The sequence below is a fragment of the Camelus bactrianus genome, chromosome 13, assembly GCF_048773025.1.
Source record: "Camelus bactrianus isolate YW-2024 breed Bactrian camel chromosome 13, ASM4877302v1, whole genome shotgun sequence".
Lineage (NCBI taxonomy): Eukaryota > Metazoa > Chordata > Mammalia > Artiodactyla > Camelidae > Camelus > Camelus bactrianus.
Genome location: NC_133551.1, coordinates 30,844,568 through 30,869,026, shown reverse-complemented (window position 1 = coordinate 30,869,026; position 24,459 = coordinate 30,844,568). Strand labels below are relative to the sequence as shown.

Here is a 24,459-nt window from a genome sequence, read left to right as displayed (position 1 = left end):
GGCACATAGTAGGTCCTCAGTAAAAGTATATTACTAAATAAACAAACCAATGTGTAAACATTTTGACTGGAGAGCAAGAAAGTGCTTATTACTTTGGGGTTGGAATCAGACTGTTTAAGGACGGATTTTTTTTTTTCCTTACTATGTCAAATTCTATTGAATCCCAAGATTGAAAGAGAAGTGGTCATGTAGTTCAACCCCTCACTAGAAGCATGTGTGCACTCTTTAGGCTTCCTGACAAGCATAACTATGTTCAGCCGAAACAGTCTTGGTGACAGGAAACTCAATACCTCACTGCTTCTGGTCTTTTCCATTTCGCTCTCCTTTCCCGCTCGTCCTGGTTACTGGCGTCTTTATTGCAGCATTTCGCACACCTGATGCAGCGGAGGCTGGGAAGTCTGGAAGTGGGAGGGGCAGAGGAGCCCCAGCGCCCAGCCCAGGGTCTGAGACCCACCGGCTCAGGGTGGGCGCGCGGGAGCCGACACCTGCGTGAAGTAGCGGCGCCACCTTCCGCTGGCTTCGCCTGGACTCTCGGCCTCTCTGCGGGCAGGGGGGCCCTTCTTCCCAAACTCCTCACTTTTCCTCCCCGAGGCCGCGGCCACGCGCAGTCGCATTCTCACGGCCGTCCAAGTCACCTGCGCCGCCGCCCCCGGCGGCTCGGGGGGCCTCTTCTCCCCTCCCCGAGCGGCGGCGGAGGGCGCGGGGCGCGCGGGCGGGCAGCGGCCTCTCCCCTTCCTTCTCTCCCCGGCACCCCCTCCTCTCCCTCCTCTCCCCTCCTCTCCCCCGCGCTCCCCCTCAGCCCCTCCTCCCACACCCCGCTGCCTCCTCGCTCCGGAGAGTTGCCCGGTACCTTCGGCGACGAGTTTGGAGCCGCCCCACCGCAGAGCCCACGGCCGGCCCAGCGCGAGCGACGCAGGTGCCGGAGCCCCCGCGCCGCCGCCATCTCTGCCTCCGCCTGGGTTGGACCCCAGCCTCGAGGTGGGACCCAACTCTCTTTCCTTAAACCCGTTCTGCAGTCTCTTCCGGCTCCCGGCCGCTCGAGGAGCCGGGCGCTGGGACGCGCGTGGCCCTCCGGAGCCCGCGGGCCACCTGGGGGACCGGGAGGCCGGGGCCGATCCCGCGGTGCCACCCGACGGGCACGCGCCTGGCGGGCGGCGGGGCCCTCGCTCCCCCGGGGCAGGCGCTCGGGAGGCCCTCGGGGCGAGGAGGATCCCGGCGCGCGGCGGAGAGCCGACCGCCCAACCTGGGCGCGCACCTGCGGGCGCCCCCAAAGGTCATGCCACCCCTCCAACTCCTCCAGGTCTCCTTCCTACTTTGAAGACTGAAGGCACTGCGACAGAAACCAGTAAGCCCTGGGGTCCAGAGTAAGGATTTGTTGCTTTGGATGACAAAAGAAAAAAAAATTGTACTGTAGGGGTGGTTTAGCCCTGAGCTGCTTATCCTGCCCTCCCCAACCAAATTAATAAAACAACAAAACCCAATCCCAGTCAAAGCACTTATTGTAAGGGGCTTGTAGAGATGAGAAAAAGTGACCCAACCAGGAATCACTTTGGAAACCCCAGGTAGGATGAGGCCATCTGAGAAAGTGGTAATTTTGGGTGCTATTTCTAGGACTTGGGTTTGCAAGTGGAAGACAAGACTGGCTCTTGTAAGCCTGAGGGAGTTCCATATATTGAGGGGCTGCTTGGACGGTCCTCTGTTAACATTCATTTCCTTAAGTATTAAAGTATATTAAAAACAAATGCTCTTTCAGAGCTCTGGATTTATTCTGGAGTCAGAATATCTGGATTTTGATATGATTTGCGATTTACTGTGGCAGCTGTGGTTAGCTTAACCTTGCTGGGCCTCAGTTTCCTCATCTGTCAAGTTAGAGGGTTGGATTAAAATTCTGAGGGCCTTTTGATAATATCCAAGATGTTTCCCAACTTAAAAATTTATAATTCTTTAACTGTTTAACATGTTGCAAACATTGCTAGGTTCATACTTTCATGAAATTAAAAAAAAAAACCTATTTTGAGATCTTGGCATCTGTTTATATGTATTTATGACTTATGCTTTTAGGGTTTTCCAACCAAAAATTAAAGAGAAAAACACTTAAAAGAGCTCAGAAATATATAGCTTGTAGGTAAATATTTAGATCATCTCTCAGTCTAGCTTAAAGAATAGTGTTCAACTTGAAGTTAGTATTTGTACCACTGAAGCAAAAACATGTGGCTTTAGCATAGTACTTATTCTCTTTCTGTATTTTATATTTGGAGGAAACAGAAATTGCACCTTTCCCATCAATTACTGCTCGTGAACAGTGTTTGTTACTTTTTAGCATGAAGTTGTGTGCAGAATATTAAAAAAGTGGTTTCAGACCACTTTAGAACCTCTCTGAAATTAAGCTTAATAGCAGAGATGCCAATTTTAGTATTGCATTTTAGTTATTTTGGAATAAGTCCCAGAAAATAGCAGAGGTTAACTAAACAGATAAATCAGAAATTAGGAATTGACACACACACACAATGTTGTACAAGAAGTGTGTACTATAAAGTGTCAGTGAACCTTTTATTTCCTCTTGATAAAAAACAAACAACAAACAACTGTTGGTTTGTATTTGAGCAGAGAATGTTAGAATAGCTTCTGTTGTTCCTTGTAATCCAGAATTATTTGAGACTTAGTCATCAGTAGTTAGGATAGCTTTTAGAAGTGTCTCTGGCTCTTTTTGGCGGCTTTGATCTAAAATAAAAGAATGTGTCCCCACCCAGCATGTGCTTTGTATTCTGTTTGGGAGAATGGAATAGATCTGAAGTATTCTTTTATGGACACATTTAAATTTATTTTCATTGTTTTTCCACCTTTGTACTGGAAGTGTCATCAGTCATTCAGGCATTTGTCTCCCCTTATAATCTCTGGTGAAGCAGGTGATCATTTCCTTTGAAAGAGATGCTCAAAGAGTTAAGGAAATTGGTTGTTGAATGAACAGAGAGTAGTAGAACTCAGATACCCTGGCTTCTACTCACTTGTTGGAAAACAACTGAAAACAGTGGATGGCTCTGACTACTCCTGGGCCAACTCATTCATGACTTGGGAGAGTCATCATGGTTGGCAGAAGCTCTATTCCTCTTTGGTAATGAATTTACTAAGAAAAAACAATCTTGTCTTCACAGTTAGATCACTATTATGTAACTAAATGGTTTGTGTTTGTGAAGTGCAATATCCCAAGGGGATCTTGGAAATAAAACTTAAAAAATATCCAGAAAAAGAAAAGAATTTCCTTGGCAGATATTGTGCTGCATTTTTCACACTGAGAGCCAAACGCATACTGAAAAAAAATGCCCTGTGGAGTTAAAAATGAAGAAAGGGGCTTACGGTCTGCTCTAATTCTTAAGATTTTATGCGATTTACAAATTCCAGTTTTAATTAAATCAGAGAGGCACAGATGTTCACCTACTGACCAGACCTAGTACACATATAACCTTTTGGAGTTTCAGTTCAAATTAAGTCTACTGATAGTTTGAAATATGCCTTCTCAAATGCTTTTTAAAACTTTTACAATGCCATAGTCCTGTCACCTGTTGTCTTTTCACACACATGATCTTATTAATCGTAAACATTTTTTTAACACTTTAAACTATGACATATATAGGGAGAAGAGGTACATAACACAGATGTACTGGTTGACAAATGATACAGCTAATCATTAGAACAGATAATTTTAAGGCTAATACCCCATTATTCACCATGCAAGAAAGAGAACATGCCAATACCAAGAAACTTCTTGCCTGTTCCTTCCTAATCACATTTCATTTTGCTTTAAAAAAATGTATATGACTATAGGAAGCATTCTTTCATAAATTCTTTTGCTTAACGTTATGTTTGTGAGACTAAGCCATTTCTGCTCCATTTTCAAACATAAATTTTTAAAAAGAGTTGTCTATATCCCTACTATCAATTCATTTCTTCACATTTTCTCTTTTTTACATATATTTTTATTGAAGTATAGTCAGTTTACAATGTTGTGTCAATTTCTGGTGTACAGCACAATGCTTCAGTCATATAGGAACATACATATATTCGTTTTTATATTCCACATATGTTCTCTTAAACCCATTTCTACCACTCATTTGTTTTCAGTACTCTGTCAAAACTATTCCTGTCACAGTCACTGGTGACACCACCTTTCCTAAATCCAGTTGTCAGTTGTCACTCACATTTGATCTGACTTCACCAGTTGGTAGCAGTGTCACAGTTATCACTCTCTGCTCTTTGTAATATTTCTTTGTTGACTTCCCGGACACCATGTACTCTGGACTTTCCTCCTTCTTCACTAGCCGTTGCTTTCTGTTTCCCTTGCTAATCTCTCTTCTCTCAGAATTTTTAACCTAAATGCCTTAAGTGTTAGCCCTTGAGAGCTCTTTTTTCTCTATACTCTTTGGGGAGTTCATGCAATCTCTGAAATTGTACACTGATGACTTGAAAATGATAGCTCAGTGATTGACTTCTCCCTTTGAACTTCGTACCTCTATATCCAGCTGCCTATTCAGCATTTCCATTTGGATGACTGTACATCTCTGCCAAAATTTAGTATTATCAGAACTTTTAATTTTTGTGCAGCTGGTGGATATGTATTATTTCATTGCAGTTTATTTAATTACTGGTGAGATTGAGCTTAGTATCTGTAGAATAGGCTAGGTTATGCTGTGATAACAAATAATCCCCAAGTCTCATTGACTTAAGGCAATAAAGGCTTATTTTTCATTCACACAGTTTCCTATGGATTAAGGCAACTGTTCAGGGCAGCTATTCTCAGAAATTTAAAGGTCTAAATTCAAGGAACCCCCATCATTCTGTTGTACAATCTGGAGCACAGGACTTTCCCAGTTGGTGTAATATGGGAAAAGAAAGTGTGGATAATCATGAAATAGCTTTAAATGCCTCCATCTGGAAGCAACATGAATGATTTACACTTTAGAAGCAAAAGAAGTCATGTGATATACCTAACTTCAAGGAGATGGGGAAGGTTAATCTTTCTCTGTGCTGAAAAAAGAAATGCATCTGGGAATACTGGTGAGCAGCAGTGTATTAGTCATCTATTGCTGTGTAACAAATTACTTCCAAATTTAGTGGCTTAAAACAACAAATACTTACTATTTTCAAGTATCAAGAGTTGATATATGTGTGAGTCTGTTTCTAGGCACTGCATTTGTTCCTTTAGTCTCTGTCTGTAATTACTACAGATTCAAATTAAGTCTTGCTGTCTGGTAAGTAGGGGGAGGAATCCTCCTTTGTGCAGTTTTTTCAGCCATACTATAGCATTCCTTGGGCTTTTGCATTTTTCCATATATATTTTTTGAATCAACTTTTCAAGTTCTAAAAAATCCGTTAGGAATTTAATGGAGATTGTATTGGGATTGTTTTGAGTCTATAAACAATTATAAGGAAATTGATATCTTTTAAATATTCAATCCTAGAATCTATGACTGTCTCTTAATATATTTACATCATCTCTAATATAATAAATGTAAGCATAGTCTAAATTTTCTCTTAGGAGTTCTTGAACATCTTCTTGATAGATTTATTCACAGGAGCTGCATATTTAAAAAAATTATTATAGTCAGTTTACAATGTTATGTCAATTTCTCTTGTACAGCATAATGTTTCAGTTATATGTATGCATACATTATATTCCTTTTCATATTAGTTTTCATTATAGGTTACTGCAGATATTGTATAGTGTTCCCTGCGCTATACAGTTTACACTTACCTATTTTATATATAGTAGTTAGTATCTGCAAATCGTGAACTCCCAATTTATCCTTTCCCATCCCCTTTCCCTCCAGTCAGTATAAGTTTGTTTTCTATGTCTGTGTGTCTGTTTCTGTTTTGTAAATAAGTTCATTTGTGTCTTTTTTTTTAAGATTCCACATGTAAGTGATAGCATACGGTATTTTTCCTTCTCTTTCTGGCTTACTTCACTTAGAATGATGATTTTCAGGTCCATCCATGTTGATGCCAACAGCATCATTTTATTGTTTTTTAATGGCTGAGTAGTATTCCATTGTGTATATATGTGTGTATATGTGTGTGTATATATATATGTATATTTGCTTTATCCAATCATCTGTTGATGGACATTTAGGTTGTTTCCATGTGTTGGCTGCTGTAAATAGTGCTTCTATGAACATTGGGGTGCATGTATCTTTTCAAATTAGAGTTTTCTCTGGATATATGCTCAGGGGATTGCTGGATCATAGAGTAAGTCTATTTTTAGTTTTTTGAGGAATCTTCATACTGTTTTCCATAATGGCTGCACCAAACTACATTCCCACCAACAGTGTAGGAGAGTTCCCTTTTCTCCATACCCTCTCCAGCATTTATCATTTGTGGTCTTTTTAATGATAGCCATTCTGACTGATGTGAGGTGATACTTCATTGTAGTTTTTTTTTTTAAGAATATAACATTTTTTATTGATTTATAATCATTTTACAATGTGTCAAATTCCAGTGTAGAGAACGATTTTTCAGTTATACATGAACATATATATTCATTGTCACATTTTTTTCTCTGTGTGCTACCATAAGATCTTGTGTATATTTCCCTGTGCTATACAGTATAATCTTGTTTATCTTTAATACAATTTTGAAATCCCGTCTATCCCTTCGCACCTCCCACCCCCTTGGCAACCATAACATTGTATTCTATGTCTATGAGTCTGTTTCTGTTTTGTATTTATGCTTTTTTTTTTTTTTACTTCATTGTAGTTTTGGTGCATTTCTCTGATAATTAGCAATATTGAGCATTTTTTCATGTGCATATTGGCCATTTGTATGTCTTCATTGAATTGCTTGTTTAGGTCTTCTGCCCAGTTTTGTATTGGGTTGTTTGTTATTAAATTGTATGAAGTATTTGTATATTCTGGAAATTAAGCCCTTGTCAGTCTCATCATTTGCAAATATTTTCTCCCATTCCATAGATTGTCTGTTTGTTTTGTTTATGGTTTCCTTTGCTGTGCAAAAGCTTATAATTTTAATTAGGTCCTATTTGTTTGTTTTTGCTTTTATTTCTAATGCCTGGGTAGACTGCCCTAGGAGACCATTGCTGAGATGTACGTCAGAGAATGTTTTGCCTATGTTTTCTTCTAGAAGGTTTATAGTGTCTTGTCTTATGTTTCACTCTTTAAGCCATTTTGAGTTTATTTTTGCTTATGGTGTGAGGGAGTGTTCTAACTTCACTGATTTACAAGCAGCTGTCCAGTTTTCCCAGCACCACTTGCTGAGGAGACTGTCTTTTCTCCATTGTATATTCTTGCCTCCTTTGATTAATTGCCTGTAAGTGGGTGGGTTTATTTCTGGGCTCTCTGTTCTTTGCCATTGATCCATATGTATGTTTTTGTGCCAGTATCACAGTGTTTTGATTACTGTAGCTTCGTGGTATTGTTTGAAGTTTGGGAGGGTCATCCGTTTCCCTCAGGATTGCTTTGGCAATTCTGGGTCTTTTAAAGCCAACTTCACTCTTTTGCATGTGATTATCTGCTTGTCCTAGCACCATTTGTTGAAAAGGCCATTCTTTCCTCATGTCTATATGTCTTGTCAAAAATCAATTTGCTAAATATGTAAGGGTTTATTTCTGGAATCTCAATTCTACTCCATTGATCTATAATTCTACCTTATATAAGGTGCCACACTGTCTTGATTACTGGAGCTTTGAAGCAAGTTTTTTTCCTTTTTTACACTTTTTTATTGAGTAATAGTCATTGTACAATGTTGTGTCAAATTCTAGTGTAGAGCACAATTTTTCAGTCATACATGAACATATACACATTCATTGTCACATTTTTTTTTTCAGTATGAGCTACCAAGATCTTGTATATATTTCCCTGTGCTATAATCTTTTTTATCTATTCTGCATTTTAAAATCCCAGTCTGTCCCTTCCCACCCCCTTCCCCCTTGGCAACCACAAGTTTGTATTCTATGTCTTTGAGTCTGTTTCTATTTTGTGTTTATGTTTTTGTTTTTGTTTTTTTTTTTTTAGATTCCGCATATGAGTGATCTCATATGGTATTTTTCTTTCTCTTACTGGCTTACTTCACTTAGAGTGACATTCTCCAGGAACATCCATGTTGCTGCATATGGCATTATGTTGTCGGTTTTTGTGGCTGAATAGTATTCCATCATATAAATATACCACAGCTTCTTTATCCAGTCATCTGTTGATGGACATTTAGGCTGTTTCCATGTCTTGGCTATTGTAAATAGTGCTGCTATGAACATTGGGGTGCAGGTGTCATTTTGAAGTAGGGTTCCTTCTGGATAGATGCCCAGGAGCAGGATTCCTGGGTCATATGGTAAGTCTATTCCTAGTCTTTTGAGGAATCTCTATACTGTTTTCCACAGTGGCTTTCCTTGCTTCCCTCTCCCACTCTTAATGATTTAGATGTCTTCTCTTACAATTTTGTGTTTATGCTTTTTGTAATTCATGGCAGTTACCTCCTTTCCAGTTATGAGTTTCTCATTTTTGTAGCATCCTGCTTCTTTTCTATTTAGACTAGACCTGTCAATATTTCTTTTAGCATGAGTTTAGTGTTGCTAAACTCTTTTAGTTTTTGCTTGTCTGTGAAGTTCTTTATCTCTCCTTCTATTCTAAAGGATAGCCTTGCTGGATAGAGTATCCTAGGCTGCATCTTTTTTTCATTCAGGACTTTGAATATATCTTGCCACTCCCTTCTGGCCTGTAGTGTTTGTGTACAGAAATCAGCTGAGAGCTTTATGGGGGTTCCCTTGTAACTCACTCTTCGTTTTTCTCTTGCTGCCTTTAGAATCATTTCTTTATCCTTGTCTCTGGCCATCTTGATTATGATATGTCTTGGTGTGGGTCTGTTTGGGTTCTTCCTGTTTGGGACCCTCTAAGCCTCCTGTACTTGGATATATGATTCCTTTAGGTTTGGGAAGTTTTCAGTCATGATTTCTTCAAATACCTTTTCAATTCCCTTTGTTCTTTCTTCCCCTTCTGGAACCCCTATTATGCGTAGATTGGCACACTTTATATTATCCCATAGGTCCCTTATATTGTTTTCATTGTTTTTTATTTGGTTTTCTTTCAGCTGTTCTGATTGGGTGCTTTCTGTGGTCCTGTCTTCTAGGTCACTTATTCGTTCCTCTGCATTATCTGGCTTGCTTTGTACAGCCTTTAGGTCAGCTCTTATCTCCGCAAATGAGTTTACTAATTCTACTTGGTTCTTCTTTATAGCTTCTATTTCATTTTTGACATATTTTGTATCTCTAAACACTATTTCTTTTAGTTCCTTCAGTACTTTGATCAGTCTTTTTTTGAAATCTTGATCTAGTAGGCCATCAATGTCTATTTCCTTGATCATGGTTTCAGGGGATTTCTCTTGATCTTTTAATTTGGAGTGGTTCCTCTGCTTCTTCATATTGCTCATATCGCTCTGGCACTGTGGCTTAAGGAGTATCAGTTATCTAGTTCTCCTGGAGATGCTGTGCTCTTACTGATTTTATTGAGAGGTCTTTGTGTCTTCGCCCTGTTTCGTGAACTCAGCTTGCTGTTTCCAGAGGCCCTTTGTTGGCGCCCTCGTCTGTGCTGCTCCCAGTGGCTGTTGGCTAGCAGATCGTGCCCCCTCCCATCGCTGGGTCAGGTGCTGAGCTCTTACCTGGTGGGCGGGTGGGTCGCTCACCCTCCTGATGCTGCAGTCAGATGCTGCACTCCAGGTGAGGCAGGTGGGTGGATCACATCCCCTCCCAGCACTGTGGTCAGGTGCTGCGTTCCTGCCAGGAAGACGGTTGGCCACCCACCCTCTCCCAGCGCTGGTCACTCTGCTGCTCTGTGCAGCTGCCGGCTCTGCCTCGGTTCGGCGCTCTGAAGGCGGGCTCCGGGAAGACCAAGGAATGGCCCCGCCCCTGCTCCGTGCCAAATCTCAGCTCCTTGTTTGTCTTGGCAGTGCGAGTTCTCTGAGCTGCCAGGGCAGAAAGATTCTATCTGCCTCAGGTTGTAAATAAGTCTCAGTCCTGCCCAGAAGGTTGTGGAGCCCCTGGGTGTGGATTCAGGTCTCCGGCCCACCCGCCATCCGGGCGCTGCGCACAGGAGGAGATGGCAGCTGTGGCTGCGCCCTGCCTCTCTTCTCGAGAGAAGCACCAGTAATGGTGGCGCAGGTCTGAGGAGACAAAGCCTATGGCGCCCCTCCCCCCAGGGCACACCAGCCATGTTGCTTTGCTTTTATCGCAGTTTGCAGGGGACTGAGGTTGTTCTGCTCCGTATCCCCTCCCAGCCACAGCGCACAGCCCCCTGCAGTCCCCCAGGGCTGCCTCAGTGCAGCCGCCCCAGTCCTCCGCCCGGCTTGGGCGGCCTGTCCTGGCCCTCTGCTGCCGGCTCACGTCTCGGGCTGGGTGTCGCGGGGACCCTCTGTGCCCATTTAAGTTCTGTCAGTCAAGGGATGCTCAAGGCAGATCTGAGCCTCAGAGGCTCCCCCTCCGTCCTGCTGGCCTCTCTGTTGGAGAGGGGAGACCCAGCAAACGAGCGCTAGTCCTCCTTTGCCCCTCCCTCCCCACGGGATCGGTCCTGCGCTGTTTTGCTTTTTCTTCTTTCTTTTTTCCTTTTCTCCTACCAGATTTTTGGCGTCTGTGTCTTTCGAAGAGGGCGATGTTCTGTCGGAGTTTGGCAGGTGCTCTGGTTGGCTGAGTAGGTCCGTAGATGTGAGTTTTGGTGTATTTGTGGGAGAGGGTGAGCTATGAGCAGCCTTCTACTCCGCCATCTTGCTTCTTCCACTGAAGCAAGTTTTGAAAATCAGAAGTGACTACCCCAACTTAGTTCTTTTTCAGTATTGTTTTATCTATTCCCTTGCATATCCATATAAATTTTAGAATCAGCTTGTCAATTTCTGCACAAAATGTAGCTAGAATTTTGAAGGGTTTGCATTGAATGTGAGATTAATTTAAGAAGTATTATCATCTCAACAAAATTAAGTCTTTCAATTCATTAACATGGGATGTTTTTCCATTTATTTAGGTATTCTTTAATTTCTTTCAGTGATGTTTTATAGTGTTCAGCATACAAATAGTTGTACTTCTTTTGTTGAAAATGTCCCTAAGTGTTTTATTCTTTCTGATGTTATTGAAAATGGAATTATCTTTTAATTTTATTTCAGATTGTTCATTGCTAATGTATAGAAATATAAATGATTTTTACATTATTCTTGTATTTTGCAACCTTGCTGAACTTATTTATTAGGTGTAATGTACTTTTTGTGAATTCCTTAGCATTTTCTATGTACAAGATCATGTCATCTGAGAATAGAGATTGTTTTACTTCTCTCTTTCTAATATGGATGCCTTCTATTTCTTTTTCTTGCCCAGTTGCCCTGGTTAAAACCTCCAGTTGAATAGAAAGTGCAAGCAAGTAACTTTGTCTTATTCTTTAGCAGGGAAGCATCCAGTCTTTGACCATTAAGTATGATGTTAGCTATGGGTTTTCATATGTAGCTGTTATCAAGTTGGAGAAGTTCTCTTCTATTCCTAGTTGAATGTTTTTGTCATGAAATGGCATTGGGGTTTGTCAAATGCTTTTTCTGTTGAGATAATCATGTCTTTTATTCTGTTATTACAATTGATAGATACATTGATTTTCATATTTAAACCAAGCCTGCATTCCTGAGATAAATCTTACTGGTCACAGCGCATACATTGCTGGATTTGGCTTCCTATTGTTTTTGCACCTATATTCATAAGGGATGTTGGCCAGTAGTTTCCTTTTATTGTGATGTCTTTGGTTTTGGTATCAGAGTAATACTGGCCTCATAGACTAGGTTGGGAAGTATTTAAAATACTTGGTTTCATATAGTTAAACTTTTCATCAGCCACCTTGCTGAATTTTGTAATTCAGTTAAATAACCTACATACAGATCCTTTGGGATTTTCCACCTTTCTTGTAATTTATGAAATTCGACAGTTTTTTTCTTCTTTTATAATCCTTAAACTTTTCCCACTTCCCTTCCTACCTTGATTAGGACCTTAAATATGTTGATTTGAAGTGCTGACAGGGGAAATCATTTTATATTAAGAATGATGTTTGCTTTGGGTTTTGGTAGATACCCCTTTTCAGATTTAATACTTTCCTTCCATTTCTAGCTTGCAAACAGGTTTTTGTCATGAATGGTTTTTGACTTATCAAAGGCTTTTTAATATTTGCTTATATAATCAAATGCTTTTTCTCCTTCAATTTATTAGTGAGTGAATTATATTAATTGATTTTTAAAATATTAGATCATAGTAGTCCCCTCCCTCACTACCTTCACTGTGACAGTCCTACTCATGCTATATGAGCTTTTTATCCATTGCAGATTTCCATTCACTAATATTTTGCTAAGGATTTTAAAAAGTCTATATTCATGTATAAGATTGGGTGTAATCCTTTTTCAAATTGTTCACGTTATGTCTTTGTATGTGGTCAGGTTTTTGTAAATGCCCTATTAATGCTCAAAAGGAACATGAAATCTACAGTTTGGGAGAGCTGAGTTCAATGTATGTCAAACTTGTTAATGTTTTTGTTCCAGTGTCATTTGTTAGTGTTGTTTCAACCTCATATATCTTCATGTATTTTGTTTCTGCTGTTCTATTCATTCTTTAGGAGAGTATATTAAAATTTTCTACTGTGTATGTGGATTTCTGCTTTTTTGTTGTATTGCTCTGAACTTTCACCTTATATATTTTGAAGCTACATTATAATAAGCATATGTTATTTTGAGGTTGTACTATAATATATGTACACATTTAAAATTATTATATATTCCTGCTGAATGGTCATCAATTTGGAGTGATTCTCTTGAGTTATATTTCTGTTTCCATAGGGCTTTATTAAGGGGATATTTAAAAATACATATTTATATGTTTAGCAACCTTTTTCAATAGTTCCAACTCATGATTATCCTCATGCTTCCTATTGGCTTCAACATGAAAACCAAAAATATCCACTCTTGTAATCCTTGAATATACATTGCCGACATGCTGAGCTTAAAGATGTGATTAATGCCACTGTAATGTGTTTAAGTGAGTTTTAGTAAATGTTTATAAGAAAAACAGACACAAAAATTCTGGCTATGTAGTAAAAATCACCGTCTAATTCAAGTGCCATCAACTTGGAAGTTTAAAATCCTTTCCAGAATGTGAACACTCAATATGTTTAAGGTAGGCTATGTGAAGTTTTTGTGGATATTGATTCTCGCCGAAGGAAAGTCAGCAAGCCACTTATTCTTCTGTAAAATTGGTAGGCTAGATTCTTCCCACTTACATAATTTTGTGATACCAGTAACATGTCCCCCACAGTGAATGCAGTCCATCTTCAGTTTGTGTGGAAGAGTGTTTGCCTGGCCTGGGCATCTTTGATGATCCAGCTGGCTGAGTTATAGCTGTGGCTCTGCTTAGTGTAACATGGAGACTTGCAGAGGAGAGAATAGAGCTGCGGGATCCGTTGTCTGTGGACTGTGGGTGGTCTTCAAGGAGAGAGTCAGGCATTTGAGAACTGTTTTAACAAAGCTTTGTGGTACCCTTTATTTTTATTTATTTGTTTGTTTATCTATCTATCTATTTATTTAAATTAAAGTACAATCAGTTACAATAGATCAATTTCTCCTGTACAGCACAATGTCCCAGTCATGCATATACATACATATATTCGTTTTCATATTCCTATGGACCTCTTTAAATCAAACTAGAGTACTATGGACTAGCAAATAAAAATGACCCAACTGAAGACACTCTAAAGGGGTATTAATTGTAGCATGAATGTCAAATTTTAAAGTGTTTACCAATTAAAGGGGAAATTCCAGAAACAGTACAGACTTACAGATCTCTGTCTGCCTGCTTGTCTGTCTGTCTGTCTGTCTGTCTATCTATCTGTCTATAATAGTGAATGAGAAAGACAAGGAGAGAAGGAGGAAGGGCGGGAATGGGGGCAAAGAGGGGAGAGAGAGAGAGAAACTACTCTTGGACCAGAAATTTCTATAAAGTTTATGGGAACGTAGAAGTGTTTTATCTGTTCATACTAGATAATAGCTCAAGGTTTGAGCCAAGTAGAGATTCTCAGGAGCTTCTATAATGGTATTATAATAGGCTTTAAAAATGTGAACTCATGTTTAAGAACAGCTGTTACCAAATAGCTGTTTAGTGAAGGCGTGGGACAACTTAGTTTTTCTCAGAATTATATTTTCTCATTTTGCTTTAACTAGCAGCTGTTATCTGGGTGTCTAAACCTATGAGATAATCAAACAATTAGATTTCTGTATGCACCAACAGATTTTCTGAATCAACCTGGTCAGTGTAGGAGATGAAAGAGAAAATAAATCACACACACACACGTGTGCGTGTGTGTGTGTATGCATATATGTGCATATGCATAAACAGGGAGGGAAGACATGCTGGCACATACATAATAAGCATCTAGTAATTGTAGCTGCTGTTATATTATTAAGCTGTTATCTCTTAGAATTATGACATACTTATCATACTGGACCTACCCAGCAGGTACCCTACTATTTCTCTTAGTGATATGGATGTCTTACTATAACACTGCTGGTCACAGGTCTGATTTGGGAAAGGAAAAGGTTTTCGCACAGAACAAACAGGATGTAAAAATATCCTTTCTATAAAAAGCAGTCATCTGGCAAGTGGCTTCCTGGTCTTTTGACTAATACTGTTCTGAACTTGCAAATCAATTCTTACAGAGGAGGTCCTGTTGTCTTTTATTGATACCCCTTGATTGATCTTTGTTTTAACTGATCATAGGTTTTGCAGGAAAATCTTTTTTTATATTTATGAGATGCTTCATATTCCACCCCCTTCTTCAAGGGGCAGTTAAATGCTCACTCCTTTACCGAATCTGTTATGATTTATCCAAATTAGAGGTAACTAATTACTCTTTCCAGTAAGTTGTAGTCCTTTAAATGTAAGACATCGTGGATTTTTCAGATACACCACCATTTTTGTACTGCTAAAAAAGAAAAAAACTGCATATTTAACTATTTTACAGTGCTTTCTCATCATTTAGAATTTTTGTTTTATTTACCTACCTCTTTCAAGTGCTGCTTTAGAATTATTTAGATAAGGATTTTTGTTTAAATCATATCACTCTCATAAGGAAAGTAAAACTCAGAGAAATCTATTAAGGAATTCTTTTCATATCCAGAATCTGGTTTTCCTGAATCACTTTTCAACTTAGCACTGTTGATGGCAGTATTTTCCCAAACCATATCATACTCTGTGCTATCAAGAATATTTGTGATATAGCACTTGATAAAAGAATGGTTCACTGTCATTTCCGAGATTTTCTTTTAAGTTGGTCCATTTTGCAAAATTTATGCTCTATATTGATCTTAGCAAAAGATGTCCACAGAATATTTTTCAGACAACATTCAGGGCTCATATTTCTTCCTTAAATAGTCTTTAAACAGTTTGTTGACCGAAATATTGATGGCTTAAAATTATCCAGTCTGTCATTAGGAAAGCGCCCTTACTTGTACATATGCAGTTAATGACAGCTAAGTCACAGCTGCTACAAGGCCATCAGTAACTGTAAGATGACATCGATTTTAACAAAGATCTTGGTGTCAGAGGTGTTAAAATACTGTGAATCTTAAAATAGAAGACATACATTACTCTCTCCCTTTGTATTTCTTGAAGTTCAACTAAAATTTTACTTCTGTGAACCTTTAATTGGCTCCCACGACTTTGTTAGTATCTAATTTTTTGAAATCCCATAACACTTAATTTAATTAAAAGGATTATATAATACTTTTGCAAGAAAATAATCCACGCACATGGTTACAAAAACCTACTGTAATGAAACAAATAGTCCCTTGCCTCACTCCCTTCTCTTTTATTCTTGATCCTGAGAACAACTCACTTAAGCCATCTCTGGTTTTAGTTCTTCCATCGTCTACTCTGTAGGGCTAAAGAAGCTTATTCTGACTTTTTTCCTCTTTTTCTTTTCATTAACCACTTTGAACAGGTACCATGGTAGGAAATAGTTTAGCTTACTAATTTCACCTTCTTTCTCTCTCCCTCCTCCATGTATAATTGTATCAATTTTCCGACCTCTTTTTTTGGTTGCTTTTGTAATTCCACCACCATTTCTTGTTCCGTTCACTACAGATCGTTTCTCTTGACTCTCTGCTTCATGAGGTTGTGTTATTTCACCCTTTACCTTCCTACCATCTCTCCTTATATAATTACACCACCCAAATTTTGACAACTGTACAGTAAGAAGATTGATAATATTTTATGTTTGGTATTTGTAATCAAATCTTTCATTTTTGTCTATTGGTTAGGCCAAAAATTTGAAGTCGATAAATAGTAGCATTAATGTTATTATGACTTTGTAAATATTACTCACTGCAGAACCAAGAAGGGTTGTAGGATTACTTCATTCAGGATGACTCCTCAGCCACCCAAAGGGGAATGTTCCTAGAAATCAAGGTTAAGGTTAATTATTCCTTTTTTCAAATAGATTCTTTAATTCCAGCATTTGCTCAAGATTATGCCATATGTTATTTCAGCTCATATTTAGATCAGGACTTTCCATAAAGCTTTTTCCAGTTAACTTTATTTTTTCTTATTTGGAGAAGGTATGTGGGCCTTTATTATATCCTTAATTTCAGTTTTTTAATCATTTTATTTATTTATTTATTTAGGAATCCATTTCATTATTCTTTTTGAAGTCCATTGAACTCATATTCTTATTTGGACTACTGGCTTCAATTTTGAACCAAGACTTCTTTTTTCCCTTGTGTTATTCTGTTTTTGGTTTGTTTTGTTTTCAAGTTTTTGCAGCTTCAGAATCTTGTTATGCATGATAAATATGTAGTTGCCTTCCACCCTCACCTTCCTCCTGGCCATTTCCGTTCAGGGGTCATCTGTACTCCATCTGCTCTCTGGACAGATCTTTCTCAAGTCTGTGGAGCCATCAACTGGGTTGCAGTCAAGCTTCCCTGGATCCTGATCCCTGAATACCTCTTCCTTGGCTTACTCCTCATTTTGCTGGAATCTGTTGTAAAGTTAGTTCTGAGAAAGAGATTCAAAGGATATAAATTTTCTAAGTCACTGCATTATTGAAAATGTGTTTGTTTTGCTCTGATACTTGCTTGATTGGCTAATAGAAGTTTAAACTGTAAATGATTTTCCATCTGTCATTACAGGATTGTTTTCTAGAATTCAGTGTTTTAGATGAAACATTTGTTTTAATTCTGTTTTTCATTACCTAAATGATGTTTCTTCTTCTCTGGAAACTTCCTACCTCATTCTCTTCTTCAGTTTTCTGTAATTTCTTAATGATTAGGGATCGATTTTTTTTTCCATTCCTCCTCCTTGGAATTTGGCTTTTTTTCAGTTTAGAGACTTGGGTCTCTTACGAGCTCTGGAAAAATTTTTTGTATTATTTCACTGATCATTTTTCTCTTTATTCTTTTTTTTTTTCTGGAAATGCTATTGGTTGTGTAAGAATTACTTGACCTTGCCCTCCCCCACAAACACACTTTGGGGAGGAATAAATTATGCAAATATGTTTTCTAACCTTTCCATTGAAACTTTTTTTTTTTGTAACTATGTGTTTAAATTTTCCAAAGCTTTTTCTTCCTCTGATATTCCTTTGTTAGAACAGTCTTTGAATTTGTGGTTGCAAAGTCTTCTGACCAGTCTCTGAAAATACTCATTAACATTTGTTAAAGTTATTTTTTTTCCTCTGATTTATCTCTGTGTCCCCTGTGAAAGGCTTTCTTTTTTTTCTTTAAATCTTTCCGTTTACAAAAATTTTCCATTATGCTGAAGGCTTTCTTCATGTCTTAGCTCTTGTCTCCATTCAATGTGGCTATTAAGAGAAAAATAGGGAGAATGCGAATTCTTTGTATGTGGGCATTGTCTGTCACGGGAAGTGCTTCACTGTAGGCATTTGAATAAGGAGCTGCCATTTATGCTGAAGGCCTATGCCCTTAAGTGTCAGGATGTGTAAGGGCTCTACCATGGTGGTGCCAAGCCTATGCTAGAAGCCTGAGTTCTCCTCGAATAACTTCTATTTCCTCTAACCCCTTTATCATACAGGAGTATAAAGGAAAATGTTTAATTCTCTTTGGCCATTTGACACCTTTGAATACTTTGCTTGTGTTTGGGAAATTCCCCACATTATAAATCCATATTTTCCCAAGTTTCCTGGCTTGTCTGCATGTAGACTGTGAACTAGGTTTTACCACTTTGAGGCATTCATGCCAGATTTTAGATCAGAAGTGTGGGACATGAACGAGTAGAAGAGTTTAGAGGAACTCGGAGATGGTAGGCACTGTGGTTTCAGTTATAACAGTACAGTGTCCTGGTGTGCCGTCAGGGCTGTCTTTTTTTTTTTTTTTAATTGAAATATAGTTGGTTTACAATATGGTGTTAGTTTCAAGTATCTAGCAAAGTGATTTGATTATACATGTAAATATGTATATATCTATATTCTTTTAAAAATTCTTTTCCATTATAGTTTGTCACAAGATATTGAATATAGTTCCCTATTCTCTACAGTAAATCTTTGTTGTTTATCTATTTTGTATGTAGTAGTGCTTATCTGTTAATCCCATACTCCTAATTTATCCGTCCACAACTCTTCCCCTTTGGTAATCATAAGTTTGTTTTCTATGTCTGTGGGTCTGTTTTTGTTTTGTAAATAAATTCACTTGTATTATTTTTTTTGATTCCACATATTTGTCTTTCTCTGTCTGACTTACTTCACTTGGTATGGTAATCTCTAGCTTCATGCATGTTCCTGCAAATGGCATTATTTCGTTCTTTTTTAATGTCTGAGTAGTATCCCATTGTATATATCCCACCTCTTCTTTATCCAGTCATCTGTTGATGGACACTTAGTTTGCTTCCAGGTCTTGGCTATTGAAAGCAGTGCTGCTGTGATCATTGGGGTGCATGCATCTTTTTGAATTAGAGCTTTCATCTTTTCCAGATATATGCCCAGGAGTGGGATTGTTGGACTATATGGAAAGTCAGTTTTTAGTTTTTTTAAGGAACCTTCATAGTGTTCTCTATAGTGGCTGCACCAATTTACATTCCCACCAACAGTTAAGAGAGTTCCCTTTTCTCCACACCCTCTCCAGTATTTATTATTTGTAGACTGTTGGATGATGGCCATTCTGACTAGTGTGAGTTGATACTTCATTGTAGTTTTGATTTGCATTTCTGTAATAATTAGCAATGCTGAGCATCTTTTCACATGCCTGTTGGCCATCTGGATGTCTTTTTTGGAGAAATGTCTGTTTAGGCCTTCTGCCCATTTTCTGATTGGGTTGTTTGTTTGTTTGTTTGTTATTGAATTGTATGAGTTGTTTGTATATTCTGGAAATTAAAGCCTTGTTGTTCACATCATTTGTAAATCTTTTCTCTCATTCTGTATGTTGTCTTTTTATTTTGTTTATGGTTTCCTTTGCTGTGCAAAAGCTTATGTTTGATTAAGTCCTATTTGTTCATTTTTGCTTTCTTTCTTTTGCCTTGGGAGACTGACTTAAGAAAACATTGCTACAATTTATGTCAGAGAATGTTTCACCTATGTTCTAGGAGTTTTATGGTGTCATGTCTTTATATTTAAGTCTTTAAGCCATTTTGAGTTTATTTTTGTGTACAGAGTGAGGGAGTGCTCTAACTCCATTGATTGACATGCGGCTGTCCAGTTTGCCCAGCACCACTTGCTGAAGAGGTGGTCTTTTCTACATTGTATATTATTGCTTCCCTTATCGAAGATTATTTGACTCTAGGCGTGTGGGTTTATTTCTGGACTCTGTTCTGTTCCGTTGATCTGTATGTCTGTTTTTGTGCCAGTATCATGCTGTTTTGATTACTATAGCTCTGTAGTATTGCTTGAAGTCTGGGAGCATTATTCCTCCAGCTTAGTTCTTTTTCCTCAAGATTGCTTTGACAATTCTGGGTCTTCTGTGGTTTCATATACATTTTAGGATTATTTGTTCTGGCACTATGTAGGGCTGTCTTTTCTAGAGCAATTCTACATTGGATTTTGGGTGTGGTTCTTAGCTTTGTGCTGTATTGGCTCGATTCTCTGGTCCTCATGGAGGTTCTGTGAGGTACCCAATCATCTTTAATATATTCTGATTAATTTTTAATAAATTCATTTTCTACTTAAACTAGCCAGAGTTGGTTTTGGTTGTTTGTAAACCACAACCCTGACAGTTACAGGGAGATAGATTTGGCTGCCATGAATTGTTTATGAGGGGATAAAGAAGTCAAATATTACATATACAGACCAACCACCCAACATCCAGGGGTTCCCCAAGTAAGTTTGTTTCCTCATTGATGACTGCATCTTACCCAAATACCCTAGGTAGTTACTTCCTTCATTCTACCTTGTTAGTCTTTGCTTCATCTTCCAGAAATTTGTGCAAATCTCTTTTTTGCTGTGGGTCCCCTCATTCTCTCTGTTCTAACTTGTTTGACTTTACTATAATTCTAAAGGCATATCAGGTGGAAGAGAAGGTCAGTTTGTTCAGTTTGCCATCTTGAATCTGAAGTCCCATGGCACTTTTATTCATTCAGGTATTATAGTACTTTGACATTTTAAAAAAATCATAAAATAATGTTATTTCTTAAAGTAAATGAGGATTTCCTCTTAATTTTTTATATTTATAGCACCCTGTGTAGTAACTTACATTTTACCAAATATTCAATTATTTAAATGAGCTGATTTATGTACAGATTTTAAGTTACTTGGTATGTCAGTAAGATGCCTATTCTGATTCAACTGTGTTGACTTTGGTAACAAGGTCTATAAATCATAGCTTATTACTCTAATTTTAAGGAATTGATTTACAGCAAGAACACACAATTCGAGTCATATCAGGAATTAAAGTACTTGAAATGATCTTTTCAAAGGGACAAATGCTTATACCAGGATGATAGAAGTTTATTTTTTAATTAAAAAATAATTTAAGGCTATAACAGCTATTTGATGGAAATAATATGACCAATTTCCATCCTAAGTGAAGAAGTAAAAGTAAACATACTGAAAATGGTGAGGTTACTAGAAGTAGACCAGGCTATATTTGTTAAATTTTGACACTTTAAGAAATAGTGTTTTTCGTTTATATTTAAATAAAATACTTAAATGTTGTTGTCTAAGTGAAAGATACATGGCTGCTTCTCTAGCAGAAAGTAAAAGCAAAAATTAGTGGCAGATGGAGCTCACTGAGTTTGTTCATCAAAGCAATAGAATTGTCAGAATTGCTTTTCTTACTCGTAAACTTTTCCACAGATCTGGAGACTTTCTGAGATTATTGGAGCAAGTTGTAATTAATTTTTTTTCTGCGCAACCACTGATTCAAACACTAATTGAAACTCTTATGTCTGTATATAAGTAGAATTTGATCCATAAAAATAACTCAGAAAATTCTCTACAATAGATGTTAAACAATCTGATAACATGATAATTCTGTAGAATATGGATTTTGATTTTTCCTTTCATTTAAAGTTTAGTAACAGCTGAAGTATTATTGGCATTTTTAATATACTTACTGTGTTTGGTATATTATGCAAATTGAATTAGTGCCTGTACATCCAGATATCATGGGTGTGTCATTTAGATCCGACTATGAGTGAACCTTTGTATACTTTATTAAAGATTTCTTCAGATATTTCAGATAAGACACATTACTCCTTGTAACTATCAACATGGGATGATTACATTCCAGGAGAAACACTAGGCTATATTATCTCAAGCTCCTCAGAGCTTGTTGTCTGTAAGTGACTCAATTCATGGAGCTACAATTATAGAGGAATGTGCACTCCATTAATCTACACTAGGAATTCTTATTCTGAGTGCCTTGGATAAATTTCAGAGAGTTTAGTAACTCCTTGAAATTATAGCCCTAATTTTAGGTGTGTGTGCCTGTTCCTATCAATTGGGACGTGACTCTCACCAAATTCTCAACAAGGTGTGTGATCCAAAAATAGTTAAGAATCACCATTCTGAAGTTCTCTCTGGCATCAAGACAGATTCTCAAAGAACTGTAACTGAATGATATTAAAATGCCTCTTTTAAAGACTGCTTTTGTTCAATTTTGTCTTGCTGTGATGCCACAAGCCAATTTTGAAGAATATTTCAAGAGTCATATCTTGCCACTTATTTGCTCATTCATTTACCCACTTATTCAGTTAATATATATGGGCACCTTCTGTATGAGAGGCAGGCTTCTGTGTGGGAAGGATATATCATGATGAAAAGGAAACAGTCAAAAAATCCTTTGGTCTAGTGGAGTTTGCATTCTAACAAGAGTTAGAAAATGAACAAGAAAAATAACAAATCATATTCATGTTAGATAGTCGCAAGTAATAAGGAGAAAAAATTAAACAACAGCAGATATGACATGGCGAGGTGGGGAAGGTGTTGGAATTTTAGGTGGGCTGGTCAGGGAAGGCTTTTCTGAAAAGGTGACTTGAGCAATGGGGTGAGCAGCCGTTGATGACGTCAGAGAGGCAATAGAGACCCAGGACCTTGGAATTTTGCACAGGACTTGGACTTTCACTCTGAGTGAAAAGGTGAGCCCTGCAGTGTTTTGGAAAAGAGAGACATGATCTGACTCATACATTACCAAGACTGCTCTGGCTACTGCGTTGAGAACAGACTGAATTGGGGAGCCAGGGCTGCAACAGGAGGACCAGTTAGAAGGTTCTTCTGAAGAGATAATGGTGCTGGCGGTGGAAGGGGTGAGATATTATTGATTGCATTTTGAAATTCCCATGAGACTCTGGTACCGTTAAGATGTTTATGAGGATATTGTTATCCCGTGAAGTCACTCAGGCAAAACTTTCTATTCTTAGTGATAAGATTACTCCTACTTTCCCCCTAAGCTGTTGGTTTCATTTTATTTTAAGGACTCTGAATTTATAATTGAACAGTTTGGCCATAAAAAAGCTTAAAACAAATTAATAGCTCATCTTTAGGAAATGAATTCAAATTAATGACATTTTGTATATTACATTTATTTTGGTCACCTTACCATTAACTTTCCCTTTGCTTGCTTTTTTTTTTTTCTCATGGTTTAAAATTTCTGTCATTTTCTGTATTGCTTGTGTTTTTGTAAACCTCCTTATATTCCTTTCTGGTACAATTTAGGGAGCATATAAATATTTCTTTCTTTGTGTCTCAATAAGGTATCACCTTTCAAAGTCTCTTCAGTGTTATATCTATGCCCTCTTCACACTTGAGATTGTTTCTCTGTTACATAAGAGTGAAACCTGATTGCAAGATTTCATACCATAAGAATAGTTTGTGTTTTTCATAGAACATTAAATAAAAGAATGGTTGTCTTATGTAAGGAAAAACAATATGATTTATTTGGTAACTTAACTCAGAGGATCAGTTGGGTTAAAAGTGAGTCAAATCAATTGTTTGACTGAATTATTAGTCACTAGTCAGTTCAGTCGAAACACTTGGATATGCTGTATCTATGACACATCCTGATTATGAAATTGCCCTTGGGTTTATTTTATGAGAAAATGTTGTATCAGAAGCAGGTAGCATAAAAAGCTACCTAGAATTTGCACACATTTAAGTACCATAAGATAATGAAGATTCCAAACGGAACTGATTTCTAGAAATCCTAAAGAACCATTGTGATGTCAGGTGTGCGAGGAAATAAAATCCTGCTGGAAAAACTCATAGTTTGACAGACAAATTTACCAGACTACAAAATGGTCATACCCATCCATTTTCTTTCTAGGTGTCATGTAAGTTGTGAACTAAACAAACACATATTTTTATTTACTCATCTTGTGCTAAAAATTCTCAGGTATGACTTACGAGACATGTTTATCACTTAATATTTTATAATATTCTTTGTGGTCAAGCTGTGATTTCTGTTTTATACTAAAGTCTCTCAGCATCAAAGGCAGCTCTGAAAGGGATTGTAGAGGTCATCTCGTCCATCAGGGTGATTGGTAGGTGAGGAACCTGAGGCCGAGAGAGCTGACGTCCCAAGTCCTACAGCTGGTTAGTCAAAGTCTCGATGGGCACGCAAGACTCCTGACATCCAGTTCAGGGCTTTTTACCTCAGATTAATTTTCATGCAGAACTGAATCCCTAATATGAGATAATAAAAACGATCAGAATGTCGAAAGCCTTTAGTGTTTCATTACAATTTTAAGACCAATATATTAAAATTATACTACCATTTGATTTTATGACATAGTAGTATAAATAATCTTATTCATGATATATTTCAAATTGAGTAGAATTCATGGGAAAGCTTATCTCTGAAGTCATCCCCATCATTTGCATATATGAAGCCATCAGACTTTCCCTCAATTACTGTTAACTTTTCAATGTGAATATTACCTCATTTGCAAAAGAACAAGGGATTTCCAAAAGTGTACTGGAAAATTTTCTCCTCTTTCTTAAATAGATATGCAGTCATATCCTATGC

At 37.8% G+C, this 24,459-nt stretch overlaps 1 protein-coding gene across 6 annotated transcripts in view; it reads left to right on the top strand.

Moving 5' to 3' along the window:
* The first annotated feature begins 443 nt into the window (after positions 1 to 443).
* Positions 444 to 24,459, top strand: part of LEPR (leptin receptor) — a 94,063-nt gene continuing 70,047 nt past the window's right edge. For 2 of the 6 annotated variants that reach the window (XR_012511185.1, XM_074376321.1), the window contains exon 1: positions 444 to 978. The gene's annotated coding sequence lies outside the window, so the exon portion shown is untranslated. Of the gene's footprint in view, positions 979 to 1,064; positions 1,346 to 24,459 lie in introns of those variants that run through there. The other 4 variants (XR_012511184.1, XM_074376320.1, XR_006722673.2 and 1 more) reach the window with 4 other exon arrangements.